Raw genomic sequence first — 22,339 nt, forward strand, 5'->3', positions numbered from 1 at the left:
CTTTTTTCTTCTCTTTCAGAATAATTTTGGCTTTTCTGAGTCTCTTTCAATTCCAGATGAATTTTATAATCAGGTTGTTAATTTCTATAATATAGTCAACTGAGATTCTAAGAGGGATTTTGTTAATTCATAAATCAGTTTAGAGAGTATGGCCTAATTTCTTTTAACAATGTTTTATAGTTTTCAGAATATAAGTTTTGCACTTCTTTTGTTAAATTTATTCCTAAGTATTTTATTCTTGTTGATGCTATTGTGAATGGAAGTGTTTTCTTAATTTAATTTTGGGATTGAAAATGAAGCCATCTGGGTCTTTGTTTTCTTTATGGTTAGTTTTTGAATAGTTTTTCAGTCTCTTTACTCATTATAGGTTTATTCAGATTGTGTATTTCTTCTTGAATTAATTTAAGTAGTTTGAATATTTCTAGGAATTTGTCATTTCATTTATCAATTGGTTACCATACAATTGTTCATAGTATTCCTTTTAATCTTTTTTTATTCCTGCAAATTCAGTAATAATGTCTGCTCTTTCATTTCTAAATCTTGTAATTTAAGTCTTCTCTCTTTTTTTTCTTGGTCAATCTAGCTAAGTGTTTGCCAATTTAATGCTTATAATTGTTATAGCTTTCTGACAAATTATCCTTTTTATTATAAAATGTCTCTATCTCTAGTAACATTTTCTATTTTAAAGTTTATTTTGTCTAAGTTAATATTTCCATTTCAGCTTTCCTGTGATTGCTAAATTCATGATCTCTTATTTTTTATCCTTTCATTTTCAATCTATTTGTGTTTTTGAATCTAAAGTATGTATTCTGTAGAAAACATGTTATTGGGTTATATTATTTTTGTTTGCTTGTTTTTATTCCAGTCTAATAATCTGTCTTTTGATTAGATTGCTTAGCCTCCTCACATTTAATTTTATTATAGATGTAGTTGAATTTACATTTCATATTACTTTTTGTTTTCTCTATGTCTCATGTCTTTTTTGTTCCTCTATTCCTCTTTTACTGCTTTCTTTAGCATTAAGTGATTATTTTCCAATGTAGCATATTATTTTAAAGATTTTTTTCACTATGTTTTTGAATAACTATTTAGTTGTTGCTCTAGGGTTACTATACACATCTTAACTTATCGGGATCAGCTTCAGATTTAAACTAGCTTGATTCCAGTGATACAGGAAATGTTCCTCTCATATAGTTCTGCTCCCTTCCTCCTTTTGCAGTGTTCTTGTTTTATGTATTACATCTGTTAATGTTATCAAACTAATATTGTTACAGCTATGTCTTTACCACCTATAGTCACTTCTTTAGTCCAATACAGCTTTGCTTCCACTGCTTCTGTTGTGCTTTGTATTGTCGACAAATACATTACATTTCATATGTTATAGACCTAACAGTACATTATATATATAATTTTATATAATTGCTCTTTAAGTCAATTAGGAGAAGAAAAGAGAAAACCATGCATTTATAGTGTCTTTCATAATTACTTAACTACCTTTATCAGTGTTCTTTGTTCATGTGGTTTTGCTTACCATCCGAGTTTGCTTGCATCCAGCCTGAAGAACTTTTAATATTTCTTACAGGGAGAGTTGCTAGCAAATTCTTTCAACTTTTGTTTATCTGGAAAAGTATTTATTTTACCTTATTCTTTAGGAGATAGCTTTGCTAATTATAGGATTCTTGGTTGACAGATTTTTTTGTTGTTGTTCTTTGAACACTGACTATGTTATCCCACTGCCTCATGGCCTTTATTGTTTCTGCCGAGAAGTCAGAAAATAATCTTATTGAATTTCCCTTTAAGTGTGACATTGTTTTTCCATTGTTGCTTTCAAAGTTTATTCTCGTTTGTGATTTTTTTTAGCATTTTTACTATCATGTATCTATTTTTGGTATTTAGTTGTAGTAAGCAGTTATTGTCTAACTGTTTTTTGTCTTTTTAGGAAGTCCCTTTCTTGGTCCTTTGGTTAGAGAGAGTGGGCTTTTATTAGAATTTTTTTTTTTTTCTCCAGCTCCATGTTTAGGACATCTGAGGCAAAAGAAAATTCAGGGAACTCATATTGTTGATAGGTGTCAAGACCCCTCATTGCTTTGCCATCTTTCTAAGTTTACACTTATTTTACACTTAATGTCCAGTGTTTTTAATTGTACTTTGTGAGAGAAATAGGGGAAAGTATGTCTACTCCATCTTTCTAGAGTAGAAGTTTAAACCTCTTAACTCTTACAAAGTACTTACTCATTTTCCTTCTACCAGGTACAGTAATGGCTAAAATCAATTTATATTTGCCCTCTGCATGGGTAACTAAATACCTCATCACTTCAGTTAGCATTAAGTTTGCTAAATATTGCCAGGAAAAAAACAAACACTCTGACAACAACTTAAAATTTAATAGATCTTGGGGCTTGGTAATCACTTTCACTGAAATATATTTTATTAATTATCTTAAACCAAATAAGCTTTCAATAGAAGTATCTTTTTAATACATTACTTTTAAATACTGCCATCTAAGTTTGAATTTAACATTCAATAAGAATTGCAAATGCACTTAATTATATCCTCAGATAAAGTTTTTGTTATGTAGCCAAATCTATCTCATTATTTAAAAATACAATCATTCTACAAAATTACAGATCCTATCAAGCTTTCTTCTAAAAAGCATAGGCCTGCACTTTTGATTTTAAGGACAATCAGGTCTCGGGTACAAGACTCAGGCATCTTTTCTTTCTTCCATTTCTTTCTCTAAGCTTCCTGAGTTATTTCAATAAATTCCATGATCATAGCTACCACACATAAGCTACTAATTTTCAAATATCTATCTCTCTTAGTGATACCCTTCCTTCTGCACTCTCTCCATATTTCCAATTTACATTTGACCTTCCCTCTTGGATACACTGCAATGACTTCAAACAAAACATGTCTGAAGCTGAAATTCTTAGCTCTCTGGCACTCAAACCGCTCTTCCTTGTATTGACTTCCTCTTTATAAATTGGAGTACAACCTACTCAGTCTCTTAGCTGGTAAGTTCAGTGACATTTGTTCCTTCTGCACCCACCCTGCATTGAAGTCATTACAAATTCCTTAGGAGTACCTAAAGTATCTCTTAAATGTAGTCTTTCTTTCCAACACTGTTCTCATGACTTTTGTTTATTATTTTTTCCACTGGCAAGAGCTTCTGATCTGATCTGATACCAGTTTCTTCTAACATAAGTTCATTTTCCATTTGAGTTATGTTCTTCAAATATAAATCTATAATGATACTATCATGAACAATAGCAAATCTCCTTGTGGACTGTTCTGCTAAACTGTGCCTGGCTTCCCAGCGAGCATGAGGTATACTTCAGTCTTCACTGATGTCCTGTCCTCTTACATTTCCTATCACTCTCCTTTGTAACTTAGTCTCTAATTTTAACGAACTCTTTACTACATCTCACATACATTATAATCTTTATTACTAAGCTATTGCACATGTTTTTCTTTTTGCTTAGAATTCCTTCTCTTTTCAAAGTGCTCCTCATCCTTCAAGATCAAACTACAAGCCACTTTCCTTGAATTCCTCATCCATATTCCAACTGAAGTTTGCTAATGCTTTTCTATACAATTTATGGTTCTACATTGACTCCTTAATTATACCATCAATCCCTTGAGTGTGGGGACTGTCTTATTTAATATTGTATCTAGCACATGAGCAATGTTGGACACTTATGAAGTGTTTTACAACATTAAGAAGAGCAGTATATGAAAAGTTAAGGGGATTAAAATTTACTAGGGCCAATGCAGAGCCAGGGAGTCTTTTAGAATTGGCAAGCAAGCAATCTAGGGGCAGGAAGGGGGCTTGCTGTTGTTATTTATACAGATTTATAACAGTAAATTTTTGGTTACTCTATTATTAATCATAATTACCTCTCTTTCACCTAATGCAGAAATTGACCATTAACCTTATAAGGCTGTAGTATTCATTAATGTATAATAAAGGTTTGAGTTAATAGAAAGAGATAGCTCTATTGGCAAAGCTATATGAGTTTAATATAATTGATGGCTAGTAATTTTTGGACTTGGCTCGGACTCTTAGAAATCCAAACACAGACTAGAGAGCTGGCTTCCCCCGACCCTGGTGAGCATCAGTATTCATGAAAACAACCTCCCAATCTTTCTGTTTGATTTTTCTACTGGCTTTGAATTTTTCCTCTCATTAACCAATGCATTTTCTGTCTGTTCCTTCTCCTCCAGCCTGACTAAATAACTTTTAATCATATCTTCCTTTTTTGCTGTGGTGCCTCTACAGATTGATGGCTGCATAACCACTCCCTAGTTTTGCAGGACTGCACAAACTGCCTTACCTACATAAAGCTCTTACAAACAGCCCAAGGGCAGCAATACCTGCAAATAATCATTAAAGACATGAGGTTTGAAGCCAGGAACAAAGCAAAATCTGGCAAATGGAGTATCAGCTTATGAGGTGTATATTAATATGAGGTTTATAAAGTGTAGCCTCTTACATGATATGTGAGACTGTGATCCGTCTACCCCGATTCTAATAAAGCATCACATCTTCAACACTTGTATTCATTTTTAATAAAACGGGATGCATTTTATTAAAGAAGCATATCGGTTAGTGGAACTCTGAAGTAATTTTCTTCTACTCTATGATGAAGTACTGAAATATCTGGAAAGAAATGAACTCTTAAATTTTGGTGGCATTCTCAGATTGGAGCTTCACAGATACAAAATGCTGAGCTACTGGGTCCACCTCCTGGTGCTGCCTGTATCTCTGGTCCTCAGCAGGAATCAGGCCTCTACCCCAGGGAACAGTCTGGAGACTGCCCTACCCACAAGTAGGGCAGCCTCACTTTGATCTTTATATCTTTTTATTGAACTGAAATCACCAATTGATGACAATATGTCTCCCTAACACTGGGCATCATTTCTGCCTGTACTTTATCCTTTTATTTAGACTGGCCATCTTGGTTACTGATATAGAGATAAATTCAAATTGGGATCTTGCAATATTTAAGACTTGTCTTAGTTCCGTCTGCATCAAGAGAATGTCATATACTGTCAACTTAAACAATAAACATTTATGAACATTCAGGAGTTCTGGAGGATAGAAATCTAAGATCAGGGTCCCAGCATGGTTGGATCTTGCTGAAAGCCCTCTTCCTAGTTTACAGACAGTCACCTTTTTGTTGTATCCTCACAGGACAAAGTGAGAGCTTTGATCTTTTCAGCCTCTTATAATGGAAACAATCTCATCATGGGGGCTACATCCTCATCGTGATCTCATCTAAATTAATTACCTCTCAACAGTCCATCATATCCAAATACTATAACATTGAGGATTAGGATTTCAGCATATGGATTTTGGACAGACACAAATATTCAGTCAAGAGCAGGACTTGATTATCGCTGCTTGTCATTCTTCACTTCTCTCTTGTAGAGAGGCAGCCACTTGTGCTTTTTACTATTATTTAATTTTAATTCTGTACACAAGCTCATCTGTAACTATCTTCTGTGACTCCTGGGTTGCCTTTTCATTCTATTAATTATGTTATTCTGATTTTACCCGAGTTCTATGAAGAGGTAGCTTCTATCAATCTTGTGAGTCTCGCCTCAGATATAAAGTCCTCAGAAGGATCTTCTTTAGAATTATGCCAATGAAACATTTTAAGCAGAGGTACAGTATGATTAGATTTACAATTTTAGAAGATCATTCATGCTATTGTGTAGGTAAGATATCAGTTAGCATATTCTTCAAAAATTCTTAAAGACATCTTGGTTGATTCTGGTTTCAGATTATGGCAGCAAAGAATAAAGTAGATAGAGCCTAGATATATTTAACAATAAAACCTGAGACTTGATAGATTAAATGTGAGAGATCACAAGAGAGGGTGGTAGCATGTCTGCCTCTAAGATTTTTGGTGCAAGTATTTGGGTGGATGATGGTGTCATTCAAAATCAAATTCTGATTCACCACTTCATGTTCAGCGTTTTTCAATACTTCCCAAAATCATTCAGAATGAAGTATAAATTTCTTAGTTCTTGGAAATGTTTTTAGATTTACTTCTTATTAATATCTTAATCTCTACTCTTGTTGCTCAACCACCAAGCTTCTTCATTGACGTCACTATATTACAGATGACTTACAGTGCATGGGTAATCTGGCCACTTAACAAATCTTGGTTTTCCTGATACTCATTATGCTTTTTCCCCTATGCTTTTTTTTCATTGAATTGCAAGGCTCAGATCAGATATTATCTCCTCTGGGATAAAGATGCTGGCTCTTTCAGTAAGGCTTAGGTTTTTGAGGCACACTTTGTACAGCTCTGCCATTCCACTCTGTAATTGTAGGGTAATTACTATTTTATTGTTTCGCTTTTCAATTAGGCTTTAAGTTTCATAAAGTCAGGGAACAGATTTCATTTGTACTTGTATCATTAAGACAGCATACAATAGGTATTCACTATAGCATTTAATTGAATAAATGACTAAGTGGATAGATGAAAAATACTTCTTGTTCAGAAAGATAAAGCAAGATTTCAGAGAATAATTACATGGCTTTGAATTAGATTCTTCACTCTTGAGTAAGGACAGGATTGAGACAGGTATTGATATTGGCAAAGATCAAGCAACAAGTACATAAGTCCTGAGTTCCTGAGTGAATAAATGGTGAATGAGAAGGCAGGAATTCCAGCTGGACAGAGATTTTGAGTAATAGCCAAGAAGCAATATGGTACAGAATCTGTTTGGCTAATTGTGAGAGGTCCATTTTGATTAAAGCTTAGGCTGATTGACGGAGATAGTAGAAACACAAAGGTCCTCAGGTGGCAGGCTCGGCATTTTGGTTTTGTTAAATAAAATATAATGGCAGTACCAAAATTGCAAATTTTTACAAGATTTAATAAGATCCTGAGTGCTGAGATTTGATGATAATAGAATACTAGAACAATCATAAAATCAAATGTTTATAGAGACAAGCAGGTCGGTGCATTCTCACTTGGTACCCTCTGGAAGAAAATACTTAATGATTTCTTTGTTCCTAAAAGGACATCTTACTTTATAAGTTAATTATTGATGTAGTATGAAGCATGTGGAAGGGGAGGAGAAAGGGAAGTGCATAATCGTTGGTCACAATGAAGTGTTAGGCTTCAGCTAGTTATAAAAGGACCTGCCATGCTACATTTATATGATCACTAGCATTTTAAATTCTGCCCAGAGCACTGGAAAACAGAATCATTATACTTACCATAACACACTGTATCCAGGAGGTCTCTTAAATAATTTGAATAGTCCTGTATAACTAGAATATTTAATTCACCTGATGTCTTGATTGTTAAAATATTAGATGACTATAAAAATATCGGTGCTTAAAAAGCTTTACTAATTATAATAGTGTATTATTTAAAGTCTATTCTAGCTTCCTATGTAGACAGCCTAGTTAAGTATGACTATGTCCAAAGGTTTCTCTATAGATTAGGCAAAGACATTAATGCTAAAATAAAGTACAATGAAGAAGGTTTTCTTTTCTTTTTAGTTTATAGTAGGCAGAGCTTGAAGAGATGAGCTGAAATAAAGGTAAACAATTTCAAGATATTCGGATAGGAATTGTTGGACAATTGAATAGAGAGAAAAAGTTGGAATGCTATACTGTTCTCTTTCCACCCCCTAGTTGGACCCTAAGCAAGTTATATTTTGTGTGTGTGGATTTAAAGGCACTGATGAATGAGAAGGTATCCTGTCAAGCTAGTTGGTGGAACCAGATTGAGTAAGGTCAGTAAGCCTGGTACTAACTCAGCAGAACTGAGTGGTGATGAGAAAGCTGTAAAGGCCAGGAAGCATTTATCCTCATACATGTGGTCATTGGTCCCAAAGAAAAATCAGGAGACTCTGTAAAATTTACTTGTTACTAAACATTTTCTTAGAAACTAACCATGTCTAGAGACTCTTTACAGCCATCTAAGCCCATAAATTATTATATATGTCATATAAGCCATTCATTAACACAGGAAAAAGATAAGGCAAGTGTTTAGAAAAATGCACAGCCATTACATGGAGATACATATTTTTCCAAACCAGCACTTATCTTACTTAAGATAGTTTGGAACTATCGACAAGCTAATTTAATGCGATTCCTTTTTGAAGGGAAACAAGTTCAGTACATCACTTTGTTTTTCTTCAGTTCTTTTCATCCTCCATGTAAAATTTTAACCACGATGAAAGGAGAGACTCGCTGGTCCTAAAAATTCAACAAATTTCTTATCCACGGATACAAGTAAATGGTAACTATGACTCTTCAATAACAACATTAGTCATTGTAGTTTGTTTTTAATTTGTTACAGACTCAAATAAGGAGACATTTCAAAGTATTTCTGTGCTTGTGCATTTGCTTCTAGGACATGGAGAAGCAAATTTTAAAGCAATATGATCTGATCAAGAAACAGTTGGAAATGGCAGCAACCTGATATGGAGCAATCAAGAATTGAAGGTTTATTTTGAATGAGAGGTGTTGTCCAACTGTGAGACTGAGTGACTGCAGCTGAGAATAAGTGCTAACACAATCAATAGTGACTCCAGGTATGAAGTTATTGAGAACCTGTCTCATTTCATGTCTCTTTCTGCTGCTACATTCACACTGCATCCATAGATTGCAATACTGTCTGTAGAGGAAGAAAAAAAGTTCTTCGATTTATTCTTATTTTTAATGACAGCTTCTGAACTGTCATGATTTAAAATTACAATGAAAAAACGGCTTTTTTAGAAAAAGAAATAATATTATTTCAAAGCCAAATTGCATATTTGACAAATAAGAATGCCTCATTAAATGGTCTTTAATATACATCACCTCTACAATCTGCCATCAACTTTTATATTAGTTGTTCTCTATTTTCTGTACTTGCATAGCTATGGGCAAAGTCATTTTGTTCTTGCTGGTCCCTACTAATGTTCTTATTTTATTGATATAGACCATAGAAGCTACTCAATAAATATTGTTGAATAATCTACAATTGGAACATTTCATATTCGGATACTGCTTTAGGAGTTTGCAAAGCACTTTAACATAACTTATTTAATTAAATTTCAAAGCAACACAAATATATTATCAAAAATATGTGTTTTTATGCCTCATTATTTTATTACTATACTTCATGTATCACACACATCTATCACAGACACTTGAAGACAGACACATAAGCAATATTCCCCCAACTTATGCTGTGTTTAGGATTTCCTCATGAATGTAATTTTTTAAAAGTAAAAACCTTCCTCCTTTTTATATTACAAAAAAAGACTATTTGATGATTCGAAAATCTTTCTTTTTTTCCTTTTCTTTTTCGATTGCTATAACTATGTAATGACACTGATGGGGTCACTTACCACACAGAATACAGACATGAATAAGATGAATTTTTGAACTCAGTAAGATCAAAATTCATTTGTTTGCTTCACCTACTCCTTCCCGATTAGCATTCTCACTAGACAATTTCAGTTGGGAAAAAAAAAGGCACTTATCTTAGAACTTTGAGAGGCAAGCTGGAGCTGGGCAGCTTTTACAGTTTTTGGAACGGTTGAGACTATGCTTAGATATCAAACACTCTTTTTCTTGCAGTTACCGTTATAATGCAAAGGAAAGAAGCAAATCATTCAGAGCACAATCATTGGGTCCAGGGTATTGAAACACTCCTCTTTGCAATATCAGTTACTTTATATATTCATGAAGTACTTGAAAGATGAGAAAGAACAGCAGGCCTTCAAGAGAGAACAGAGAAAGAGTTGGCTCCCAAAGCTTTCATTACCAAAAGAGGGTGTTAAAATGCATAGAAATGATGTTAGCTGTCTACTAAAAAAAATAAAAAAATAAAAAAAATCAATGAATGACACTTGCCAGTTGCAGCTCACTCAACCCTGCTTTAACAATCATTTGAGATCAGACAAGGGAATGGCTCTGAAGTATAAAAAGTATTTTAATTTCTCCTGCTGAGTGTTAATTCACTTGAAACATTGGAGCGGATGCTGTCAAAGGAAGTAGAACATCTGTACCACCACCTACACTCTCAAACAAAAATTCTAATGTAGTTGTATGGAAGTATGCTCTGTGAAATACTGATTTTATTAAAACGTGTTCGTAATCCTGTAGGCTTGGAAAGTGTCGGGCCTGACCATGAGATAAAATAATAAAACCATGTCTTGGTATTCATTCAGCGTTTTTTCTTCTGAGGATTCCAAAGCAATTTATGGGTATAACTCAATTTTTTAGTGTTGCCATTTGGAATCTTAGCCAGTGTGCTTTAACACATCCAGCAACCGGGAAAGTGACCAAGTCTCACTGTAGAAACTTTCAGAGATTTAACTTCTTCTTGCAAGCCTGGAAAACAAGAGGATTATGGTCCCTAAATCTAGGCAACCCATGCCCCTGGGTAGTGTCTCCATTGAGTGTTGCTACATGGGGGTAGGGACATCATTCAAAGTCCTAGCCCCAATATTGCTACACTCCACTAATGCTCCATGAAGTAACAAAAGGCACAACTTAACTCAGTCATTTCTTTGAAAGGTCCAGTGTCTTTTTTCAGAAATGGCAGAGGATTTATTTCAACATGAAAATCTGCTGAAAAGGGTACTTAAGACTTTCTAGCCTTATAGCAATAGTGTATTAAAAAAATTGTTCTATTTAAAGTATTTCTATTTCACATCAAGATTGCTATTTTAGGGTTGAGATACTCTACGAAGGAACCATTGGGTCCTTATGATATTAAGAGTTATTCAAGATAAAGCACATTGTCGCCATGGGAATCAGTAAATAGTCTTGATCTGAGACATTAGTTCCCACTGCCAAGACATGGGTGGGAGAGGTGGTTCCCACAGACACTGTTTTCTCTAGGCTAAAAATACAGTATGATTTCTATTAAAGGAAAACTTAAAAAAAAAAGTGATGTAGCCTAAAGGAAACATACTCTATCATTTTCAGAACAATTAAGCAGTGAGCATGCCATCCAATGCTTGGAGATTATATTTGCGTGCATTATTAATTAAGTTCATGCTCTGTCTGTCATGTCAAAGGCAGTGTCACAACCGCAGTTTGTTTTTTAGTGCTGTTTCACACGGTCTTAAAAAAGAAACTGTTTATGGAGATTGGTACATTATAGACATAAATAACTTCCTTTAAGGGTTTTAATATAAACTTAGCACATTGACATTAAGTTTTTATGAGAGTCGTTTTGGTCTGCAAAATATTGCTCCAAAAGGTTGTGATGAACCTGAATTAAATTAGTACTGCTTTTATGGCCTCCGCTCAAGAAATCGAAAGCATCACAATTTGAAATGTATTGTTAAACAGTATGTCAACATAAGTATAATTCTTAGATTTATAGGATATGGTAGAGTTTGCAAAGTGACGTTACCACCAATCATTTTGTCTGATGTATCTCACAGTTTTGTGAGATAGGCAGGGCTGGTAATTCATTACTAGTCTCCTTTCGTATGATGAGATTGAAAATTAAAATGGTTGAAATGCTTGTCTAAAGCTACACAGATAATAAATGTGAGGTTCAGCACCAGGCCCCAAGATGAAAACTTTCCCTACTATGCGGTGGTTAGTAAAATGACATACTTCATCTCATGCAATTACTCTTATAAACTCTTACCATTACAACATTCTGTGACAATTAACACTAAAGTATCAATTGAATCACTGTCTGAAACTTTTGTTGAACTAATTATCAGTTAAGTAAAATTATCAATTGGCTGGGGCTGGATATCATCATGGTCCTATAAATTTTTTTTAAAAATTGACACACATTGAAAGAAATTAGTTTTCAATTCATTATAAATTCTGCCTAAATCAAGTTTTATTTTTCCATTTAGAAGGTAGGATTCTTCCTTCTTCTTCTTTTTTCCTTTCAATGACCTTTTGTGGCTTGTCAGCCTTATTAAGTTTATCACTGAATAATTTAACTCATATTTTTGCATTACTTTGATGGATGTCAAGGTAGAACAGTCAGGTTTAAAAAATTATTATTATTATTCCTCACACTGTCTTCCTTTAAAGTATGCTCTTTAGATAGAAAATAGGTAGGCTGTTTCCAGTTTTAAATTGGTATAATTCATCAAGGGATAAACACTAACTAAACTATATGCATATTGATTGACTCTGCTTCAGGAGGTCTAAAGTACACGCTTTCCTCCTCTTAAACATCACTCTTTTTCATGCAGGCTCATTCCTCCTTGAATATCATTTATAAAACCTGTCAGTTGATAAGGAATTCATTTTTCTCAACTGTCCCCTAGGAAAGACATCTGTTGGTTCCTACTACCCAGGTCCCTAGAGGTGTTTTGTGTTTCTATCCAGCTTCCTTATCATCTTACCTTTCATTCCTATGAACCACCTCATGACCTTCCGCAATTTTTATTTTCTCCTTAAATTATAGAGTTAGCTTCTTATGTTTGTAACCAGAGAATTCTGCTTGCTATGGAAGAGTAAAAAGAAAGTGTTATAATTTGTATCATTTTCCTATTTGAGCAATACTGGAAAATAAGCAAATATTTTTCTCATCAAGCATTCTTAACACCAATATTATACTTTCCTCAAAATTACTGATACAGTGTACATTTTGCATGAATCTCCCAATGTTCTTCAGAGACTGTATTTAACTAATTCCAAAGGAGGGGAGGTAAAGGAAATTTATCTGTTTACAAAAGCTCCCTACAATCTTCATTTTTGGGACAGTGGTTTCCAAACCATATCATTCTCATTCATTTAGATAGTACACCACTGACGAAGCTCGTTTAGGAGACAGAGAAACTGTAAGTTGCCTAAGTAATTTCTCTAAGTCAAGAACAAATGTCATTTAGCCTTTTCTCCAGTCTAGGAATCTGTTCGCTCTGCTAATTAAACTACCCTAATCAGATCAGTAATGCCCGTTCTCTGCAGTGAGGCAGGTAAGAAATTCATTCCAAAGTGGCAGGTGAGTGCTTTTCCCTCCTGCATGCCGCCTTCTAATGTGAGTCTTGGTGTAACAGATGTGACTTGGCAAAAGGTAAGTGCACCAAAGCAAAAATCATATTCTTGGTGAGCTCGCTCATTCTTGACAGACTTTTGCCCCCTAAGGTTTTTCCCACCATGAAGTGACTGTGAAGAAGTGCCTTCTTATCTTTTGAAATCTTGAGGAGCGGAGACTATGATAAAGGGGTGAGAATGGGTGGCTCTCACTACTATTGCACCTAGGGCTTAAAGCTTAGTCTATGTCTCCTGTTTCTGTGTATATCCAATACACATAGTTCCCTGGAAGCCTAGGTTCAGTTCAGGAGCAAAAAACAAACAAGCATAATCATCTCTATTCTTTATCAGTTGTATATATTTTCCCTTCTCCTTCTTAACATGTTAAAGGAGGGATGTTGAAAACTTATGGAAAAATAATTAGGTTGAAAACTTCTTATTGCCTCTAATTCAGTCTGCTTCACCTTCTGTGTTCCCTATGACAGTAATTATCACAACTGTTTGCACAATCACCCAGGTCTGGAAACAGTTTTCCAACTGGTCTCTATGCATCATGCCTGGAGTTCTTCCTCTCTCTTCTGTACCTTGCATCCGATATGATCTTTACTAAGCTTGAATCTGATTTTATCACTCCACTGACTGAGACCTTTCAGTGGCTCCTGTCATTAACCTGAAATACCCTGGCTCAGTATACCAGCCCCTGCATGAATGGGCACCTGCCTCCTTCTCTGGCTCACCTTCGTCCCTGTCTCACAAGCACCTTCCACTCTGACCACATCAAATGATTTGACTCTGTTCTCAAGGATTTCATGCGTGTTATTCTCTCTATTTAAAACCTTTTTTTTTTTTTAACCTCTGCCCATTTAATTCTCATTCTTCAAGACCATATTCTTGAAATGGAACCCTTCTGACCTCTTAATGATGAAGATGTTGTTTCCTCCAGCACACCCTTAGCAGCTCTTTTAGTGCCTGTCGTATAAGATCACATGGGCTGGTTTGTGGCTCTGTGTCTTCCAGTAGATGTAAAACTCTGTGAGGGAAGAGAGTATATTGCTTTGTCTCCATTACCACGAAGTGTTACTGGAATGTAGAAAGCAATCAAATTTGCCTTCGGAATTAAAGGAGGAATAAAACGAGCCAATACGGCAAGTAGGTTAGGTGATGCAAAAGAAATACCTGACGCTGGCCAGGAAGGCAGACTTACAGTGCATCCACTCCCACAATCAATTCACCTGGGCTCCTCCTTTTGCAATCTCATCTCTAGTCTTCCTATCCTGCTGACACACTTTTTAAGCCCAGTCTGCTGATTATTAACTCTCCCCAGGACTGGCTGCGGAGAGGCTCATTTTCTTCTGCAATGAACATCTATTGGGAATCATGCATTCTGGCTTAACCAAGCTATCACATATCCTGAACCAATTAACTCGAAATTTCCATCTCTTTTGATATGTTTTTTTTTTTAAATTAATTAGAAAAGGGAGTAAATTGAGTAAATTTCCATTAGCACCCCTGTTGTAAACATGCGAGCACTACTTTAACCCCAACTTCGGGCCACTCCATCCCTTCACTAGGCCATGGCACATAGAGAGAAGGAGAGCTCAGAGTCAGAGACGAGCGTGGACCCCAGTCTTTCCACTTTCTGTCGTACAGGGTGTTACCTTCCTCTTTCAGCCTCAAGCTCCTTTCCAGAAAGTTGTGGATTACAATATCCCCCATGGGCAGTTTTGATAGTATGAAAGGAAGAGATCTGCAAAACCTCTAGTTTCTTTCTAACACACAGTAGATTCTCTGTAGATCCATAGTAATTACGTTCATATGAAGAATTTTTCAGTCAATATTGGATATTGGATATATTGAATTTCACTTAGTTTTATAGGTCATAGAGTGTCAATATTTTAAATCAAAATAGAGTATGTGGGACCAGAGTCTCTGAGTTCTAGATAGTAAAAAGGTATTTTATTACAGTTATAATAACTACATATATGTGAATATTGAGCTCACTTGATTTCTTGATTATGGCCTTTGTAATATAGATGTGGACAGAAATGTGAAAGGCAGCAAAAGTCTCAGGCCTGAGCATTTTCCTGCATTGTCTTCCCCTTTGCCCATTTATTTCACCTTTTCCTGCCATTATTTGCATGATACTGTAATCCTCTGTCTGAGTTCTCCATGTTATTATTTTTGCTCCTATCTGGCCCACCCACATCATCATTTAGAAAGCTTTATTGAACTCGCTTCTCTGGTCTACTAAATCCAGTCTCCCATGGTTTTCTTAAAGAATGGTGCAAATTGTTTCTTCCCGTTCTGACTTTTCTTCATTTGTCTCTCTAGATGCACTCTTTCACTTTTTATATCCTGCTCAGTGGCCTGAGAGATTAACCTCAAGAACAGAACCACCTGAATTTGCTTGCCTTCTGGCTTTCAGATGGGCTTGGTCAATGAAAGTGACTGGAAAGATACTGAAGGCTAAGAGAACAGATAGACTGATGTACTAGCTCCTCCCACCACCAGTTACTCCCTGCCTGGCTGTAGTCCTGGCAGTGGCTGCCTTTATGGCCACAACATGTGATAGACAGATCCACACCCACAGCTTCATCTCTCACTAGGCTTCATTAACACTACTTTATCTTTGTATGTTTAGGGGCAGTAGAGGCTTCCTGATATGAGTTCCTGGGTGCTTCTTATATTCTTGTTGGTCCTTTGAGCCTGCTCCAGCCCAAAAGCCCCTTCATGAAATCCTTCTCAGTTAAATCTTTCCAACTGGGATCTGCTTGATTCAGTGTCATTATCTCCTCAGTGCCAGGAAAAAGATTTTCTTGCTGAGATTTGGCTCCTAGGACTCACAGTAGGGATGGGGATGACATTACTTATTAAGTGATGACACCAAGGTCTGTAGTAGCACTCACTAGCCCAAGATCAGGTGGCTGGTCAATTCATAGTCAATTCATTCAAAAATTTATTAAAACATAAAATTAGTCAGTCAGTGGAGGTAAGAGATAATTAGTAATTTACATTTCAGCATAGGAGAGAGGGATTTAAAATATAGTCAAGAGTAAATGCCTAGTGCTAAGAGAACCCAGAAGAACACCCAATTTAATCTAGTGCTTGTAGAAGAAATCAAAGGATGAGGTAGGGGGCAAACGGTGATTATTTGAGTAAAGTATAAAGCGTACCTTAAATTTGTCTTCCCTCAACATCATTCTTGCTGCAGTTCTGGTGATCAGAGCCTTGCCTAAGCACCATCTGTTTTCTGCTGGATTGCTGCAAGGGCCTTCTGTAAGCAGTAGATGACCCATGCTTTCCATCTGCTAATCCATTCTCTATGCTGTGGTCAGAATAGTCTTTTCAAATGCAAATCTGAGACAAGTATCTTCTTGAAAGTATTTAATAACTGTCAATTTTCCTTAGGATAAAGAAAAAACAGCCTAAGAAGTCCTTATATGGACTGGTTTTTGCCGCTATCACCAACCTTATGTCTGGCTACTCACCCTTTCTCTGTTTTCATTTTAACCTATATAACCTTTAAATTCCTTGAAAAATGTTATTCTCCTTCTGCCACAAAACCTTTGCATATTCTCTTCCATCTTTAAGGTTCCTCCGAACCTCCTGCCATTTATCTTGGTAATTACTTTCCAAACTTTAAGCATTCACTCAAAAAACACTTTCTTGAGGGAGCTACCTCTGAAAATCTCCAGGCCAGGTGAGGCCCCCAGTATATGCTTTCATAACACCCTATAGTTACTCATATAGCATTTATCCCAATTCTAATTAAATTAAACGCCTTCCTTTGTATATTTTTCACTCCTTGAGCGCTGGTATGATTTCCATCTGTTCACCACCCTATCCCCAGTGTTAGATCAGTGCTGTACAGATGGTAAGAACTCAATAAATAATTTTCGAACGAATATGTGGATGAATATGAAAAAGACCTAGACTTTGAGAAAGCTTTGTGCTTGAACAGAATATGCACATAATTTGAAGGGATGAGAAAATGAGACGGGATGACAACAAAAGCCAAATCCTGAAAGGCCTTTGATGAATAATCAATTTGGAATTACACTTGAGTGTGATAACCAACCGTTCATTTTTTCTTTCTTAAGCTTGGACTTTTTCAGGTTTGTTGACTGGCTAAAGAATGGACTGGTGCAGAAAGAAGCTGGAATCAAGTAGACAAATTAAGAAGCACATGCAATTATCTGGCAGGGAGATATTAAGAGCATACACTAATGTTTCTCAAATTTGCTGCATGTCGTAATCACCTGTATAGCTAATAAAGCTCACAGAGTCCCAGACTCCTGGAAGTAGGATAGGGCATAAATCTATCCTGCTTCAAATCTTTGTATTTTTTAACAAGTTCCCCAGGAGATTCTGATACTCATACATTCGAGAACCACTAATGTGAAGTTAAAGAAGTGAGATGTAGTCTTGAAATTGGATGATTAGAGATGAGGGATGGGCACAACTGAGGAGTTCATATTAACTTTCAGGTTATTGGGTACAAGGACCAGCTCTGCCATTGAAAAATATTGGGAGAGATTATTAGTTTTGCATTTTCATTATTGAGATGAAAGTCAATTGCATTCTCTTCATTTTACTGGTGACTGACTTCAGGTCAATCCCGGTAAGCTAGTGAAAAGTTGGAGCCAGAATCCTTCCTGACATGATAGAAAAGATTGTAATAGAACTTGGATTTTCTAACTTCCAGTCAATAAGATCTTAAAAACCAAAGGCGATAAATTAGTACATCTTAGAACATATATTTTCCCTCCTAAGAATGTTGTTGCAACACTGTCAAATTGATTAATTTATGAAAGAAAGCATCCGAAACTCACTGCAGTGTTTTTGATTTTGCTAATGTAAGTATTTGCCCATTTGTTGCCAAATCTTTTGTGATTCATAGAAGTTTAGTATTAACACCCAAATTCTGGATAATATTAAATCTTGTGAAAGAGCAACTGAGAGAGTGTTTGTTCATCTTCTGAATTTCAAGAACTGTCATGTACAGACTGGTATGGTGCTAATATTTGGCGATCTTTAATAGTACTACTAAAATTTTTTTAAAAAGCAATTGTGATTTAGATTTAATATTAGTTTGACATCTTTTTTAATGCCTGGAGAATATGGTAGCATTCCTTGGAATTTGGACTTTAATATTAAAAATAAGACTGGGCAAAATCCAGGAGCAGGAATCAGGAAAGAGTCAAAGGATGCAATGGCCTGCCTTGTTAATATTCCTGTATTTAATTTGTACCATACATGATAATGCTCTAAGTATATTTTTAAGTAAAATATTTGTCACAAGTGAGAGACAAACTGGAATAGTCAAAAAAAAAAAAAAAATTAGGTTCTATTCCAGACACTGATAACCAACTCTGGGACCTTGGGCTAATCACTTGACCTTTTCTACACATCAGGTTCCTTAGCTTTAAGCTAATGGGATGATTAGACTCTAAAAATCCTTTTTGGTTCAACAATTCTGTGATTCTGAACATCTCTATAGTTTTTACGATTTAATCTGGGAACATCTGTTACAGTCTATAACATATCTTGCCAAGTCCTTGACCTTAATTTTACCATAGACATCGATGTTCCTTTACAGATTAGACTCTGCTTTTTACTGAGGGAACAACAATTCTGCTTGTGTCTTGAGTAGTGTCAATCTGACTAAAAAAATATGCTAATTTGTTGACATTATTATTCAATGACTTCTTAATAAAAATATCTATACCACCAATGATATAGTTCAGTGCTATTTTAGCATCATAAATTATATAAGCATCTCATTTACATTTTTATTTTTACAGTTATCGCAAAATAAAAGTCTTTTTGTTAAAGGCACCATATTTTCCCTAATAAACATGGATTCAAAACTAATTCTGTGACACACAGATTAACATATTGATTAATATACTGCTGTTTCATTTTTCTTCATAAATAACTGTTCCATTGCTAATTGCAACTATTTCTATTTTCAACCTACAAACTCGCTTCTTTCCATTAGAAATTTTACTTTTATGATTTCTTAGCTAGAAGAAGAGTTTAGTTTGGGCTATAAACTTCCCCCAATTTTCACTTACTTGAAATCGAGGAGATAGAACTGTATTTTTTTTTCACTCTTTGCCTTTACTATTTGCTAAGAATATAGCTCCCCATTAAAAGAAAAAATGTATTTTTCTATTAATTATTAAGCCAGGGCAAATCTTTGATTCCAAGAGGAAAAAGGGTAATAATGAAGCAAACAAAAAACCATTAGACGCTATGAACTTCAATACTTCGTCTCTCTGAATCTTTATTTTCCTATCTGCAGATGACAGTGGCGAAGTGGTGGAATAGTAATCACCTCGTGACACATACTGAAAATTATTTGAGAATAATGACAGTCAACCCTTGACCCACAGTTACTGCTAGCAAGAAATATTTACTATTTTATGATTAATTTAATATGCACTATAAAGGTACACATAAGAGGGTTCCCTGGGCTCATGCTGTATTATGATTGCATGTTAGAGACATATTTATTTTGTTTTAACTCATGTTCTCTTCTTTACGGTGGGTCAGACAAACGTCAGTAAACATACTGGGCTTCTTAATGTTGTCTTACTCTCCTGTTTCTAGGACTGTATTGTTGGTCATATGTTTTTAGGATCTGGGGATTAAGTGTTGATTTTCTCTTCTGATATAATTAAACCCTTAAAATGAGCTTTCTGGTTTATTCTTTTTTGATATCTTGTCCCTATTTCTTAGAATCCCTTGCTTACTCCATAAAGAAAACTTAAAAGTATCATCAAACATGTATCTTTACGATACATAAATACTTTTACTATTTTGCAAAATAAATTCTAGAAAGCACAGTAGAGGTATATGTTACCTTTCTCTAATTCTTTTTCCCTAGAATGTCACTGTCTTCTCTGGTCCCTTTAGCCCAGGCTAACCTCTGACCTCAGCCTGTCTGCACTGAGTGCCTTGCTCAGCCACTTGGCGACTTCTGGTCTCACAGAGCTGTGTCTGTGACGTTAGTGCTTAGAGGGTCCAGGTACCTCATGGAGAGGAGTTGAGATAAGTGACAGAGGGAAGAGAAACAAAAATACCCATTTGTACTGTATTTTTCCAAAGTACAAAATGTCCTCCTAAAGGTGGTCTCTTGTGTGCTCACTATATCACTCTGTGGTCTGGCCAGGGCAGAAACTACCATCTCCAGGGTAAAGACATTGGGTTAAATGACCTGCTCAAGGTCATGCAGTTTGGAAGCATTCCAAGTCAGTTTTAGTGTGTATCTTCTGAATGCGGCTCTTAGATTCTTTCCACTTGTTCATTCCATCATCTCTATTCCGGGACTATTATCAGTAGTGCCTGAACTTGTCTTTGGGAAATCCTGTCATTCACTCAAGTGCTTCATGAGGTGCTTTGATTATGAAAAAAGGAGAAATCTTATAGCTTTGCTCTGATGACAGCTAAGACTGTTAACAGCTCATTAAAATAAGATGTAAGGATTTAGGAAGCTATGTATACCCTCACTGCATCTTTTCAAAAGTAGAGTAATTAATACTGCCAGAAGCTCCCCCATAACAGACGTGAGAAGAGTAGTAAGTAGCAGTAGGCAGTTTGTTCTGTTTCTGATGTACATAAGTTTTCTCCCATGAATCCGGAAAAAAAAAAAAAAAGGATAGGATTGGTATAGGCTCAATGTTCAGTGATTTTCATTCCATAATAACAGCATAGTACTAATTGTGGAGGACAAGCTACAAGAATGCCTTTTGAGAAGTGTTAATGACAGAGGTAGGAGTCTGGACTTTGGATCAAAGATTTAATGGCTTCAGATTTGGACTGACTTGAGCTCTTTGTAAGATTGTGGCTAAAATGAAATGAAATAAGATACAAAAGTTGTTACATAATGCCTTGTACCTGTGTTAAAAACAATTTGATGAATGGTTTTTATGCTGTCAGATGAATAAGAGCAAATCATTAAAAAATGCCCTTAGGTTTTGAGGAAATAAAATTAGTAGTTCCTAACAGTCAAAATTAGTTATTTTAGTAATAAGTAATCTTGCAGCATATTTTGGAAATTTTCCTTTTGTAAAGGTGGTCCTAAATCTCAAATCACATTATAATATTTGGTAATTAAATAAAAAATACAAAGGCCTACTTCAGACCAATTAAATCTGATTCTCCAATGATGTTTTTTTTTATTTTTTATTTTTATTTTTTTTTACTTTATTTTAAAAGCTCCTCAGGTGTCTCAACCATAGCCATGGTTGAAAAACACTGATTTGTAACATCAATGGTCATGGAAAGGTTTGATGACTATGATTTATGTGGGTCCATTTCAGGGTCAGTGATAATGGCCCATCCGTTTGTGCCCTCCTTTCCTTTTCGTGATGGCTCCATTCATAATCCCTCAGTTTTCTTAAGAGGATCTGAGGCAGACACATCAACTTATAGTGAATGGTAAGCAAACAGTAAGAAAGCAACGTAAGAGCTGTTCCAGAGCCTAAATCTTACAGCTGGAGGACGGAAACTAACCCAGAGGCTTCTTACTGTTTGATTATAAGTTGCCGTGACTGTTTCTTGCTTTTCCTTGTCTCCCTGGATCCTTTCCTTTCCTATTTTTCTCATCACCTACTGAATTTATTCCTCTGTGATTCTCAGTTTCTTGTTCATCTTCCTTTATTTTTTCTTTCCTTTTCTTTTCTCAGAGAAAATGTTCTTGCTTGTGGGTGAGTTAAGCTGACATAAATCCATTGTAATGTCAGCTAGTTCTACTGGCTTTGCTTTGATTTTTGGTTCCATAACCATTCTGGAGTGCCTGTAGTCTCTAATGATTATTGTAGAAATGTCTATTTCTTCTTTCAATTTTGTCAGGTTTTGCTTCATATATTTTGATCGTCTGTCATCAGGTGCACAGATATTTGTAATTGTTACATTTTCTTGCTGTATTGAAACTTTTAAATATATGACATATTTCTTGTATCTTGTAGTCTTTTATAATTTAAAGTTTATTCTGCTGATATTAATACAGCTGTCCTTGCTCTCTTTGGTTACTATTTGCATGGAGTTTCTATTTCTTTCTTTATGACTATTTGTTTCTTTGGATCTAAAGTGAATATCTTGTACACCACATATGGGTGAATTATGTTTTTATATCCATCCCGCTAACCTCTGTCTTTTGATTGGAGAGTTTAATTCATTTACATTTAAGGTAATTCTTGTAAGAAAGAAGTGACTTTCGTCATTTTGTCATTTGTTTTCTCTATGCTTTATAGCTTTTCTGTCTCTCATTTCCTGCATTACTGCTTCCTTGGGTATTTAGCTATTTTTTTTTTGGTAGCAAAATGTTTAAATTCCTTTCTCATTTTCTTT

At 35.4% G+C, this 22,339-nt stretch overlaps 1 long non-coding RNA gene across 3 annotated transcripts in view; it reads left to right on the top strand.

Annotated features, from left to right (window-relative positions):
* LOC107509447 overlaps positions 1 to 22,339 on the top strand; it is a 51,346-nt gene that overhangs the window by 6,015 nt on the left and 22,992 nt on the right. For all 3 annotated transcript variants that reach the window (XR_004952202.1, XR_004952201.1, XR_001596545.2), the window contains exon 2: positions 8,385 to 8,565. This is a non-coding gene — a long non-coding RNA (uncharacterized LOC107509447). The remainder of the gene's footprint in view (positions 1 to 8,384; positions 8,566 to 22,339) is intronic.

The sequence above is a fragment of the Rousettus aegyptiacus genome, unplaced genomic scaffold (genome assembly GCF_014176215.1).
Source record: "Rousettus aegyptiacus isolate mRouAeg1 unplaced genomic scaffold, mRouAeg1.p scaffold_m13_p_7, whole genome shotgun sequence".
In the NCBI taxonomy this organism is placed as follows: domain Eukaryota; kingdom Metazoa; phylum Chordata; class Mammalia; order Chiroptera; family Pteropodidae; genus Rousettus; species Rousettus aegyptiacus.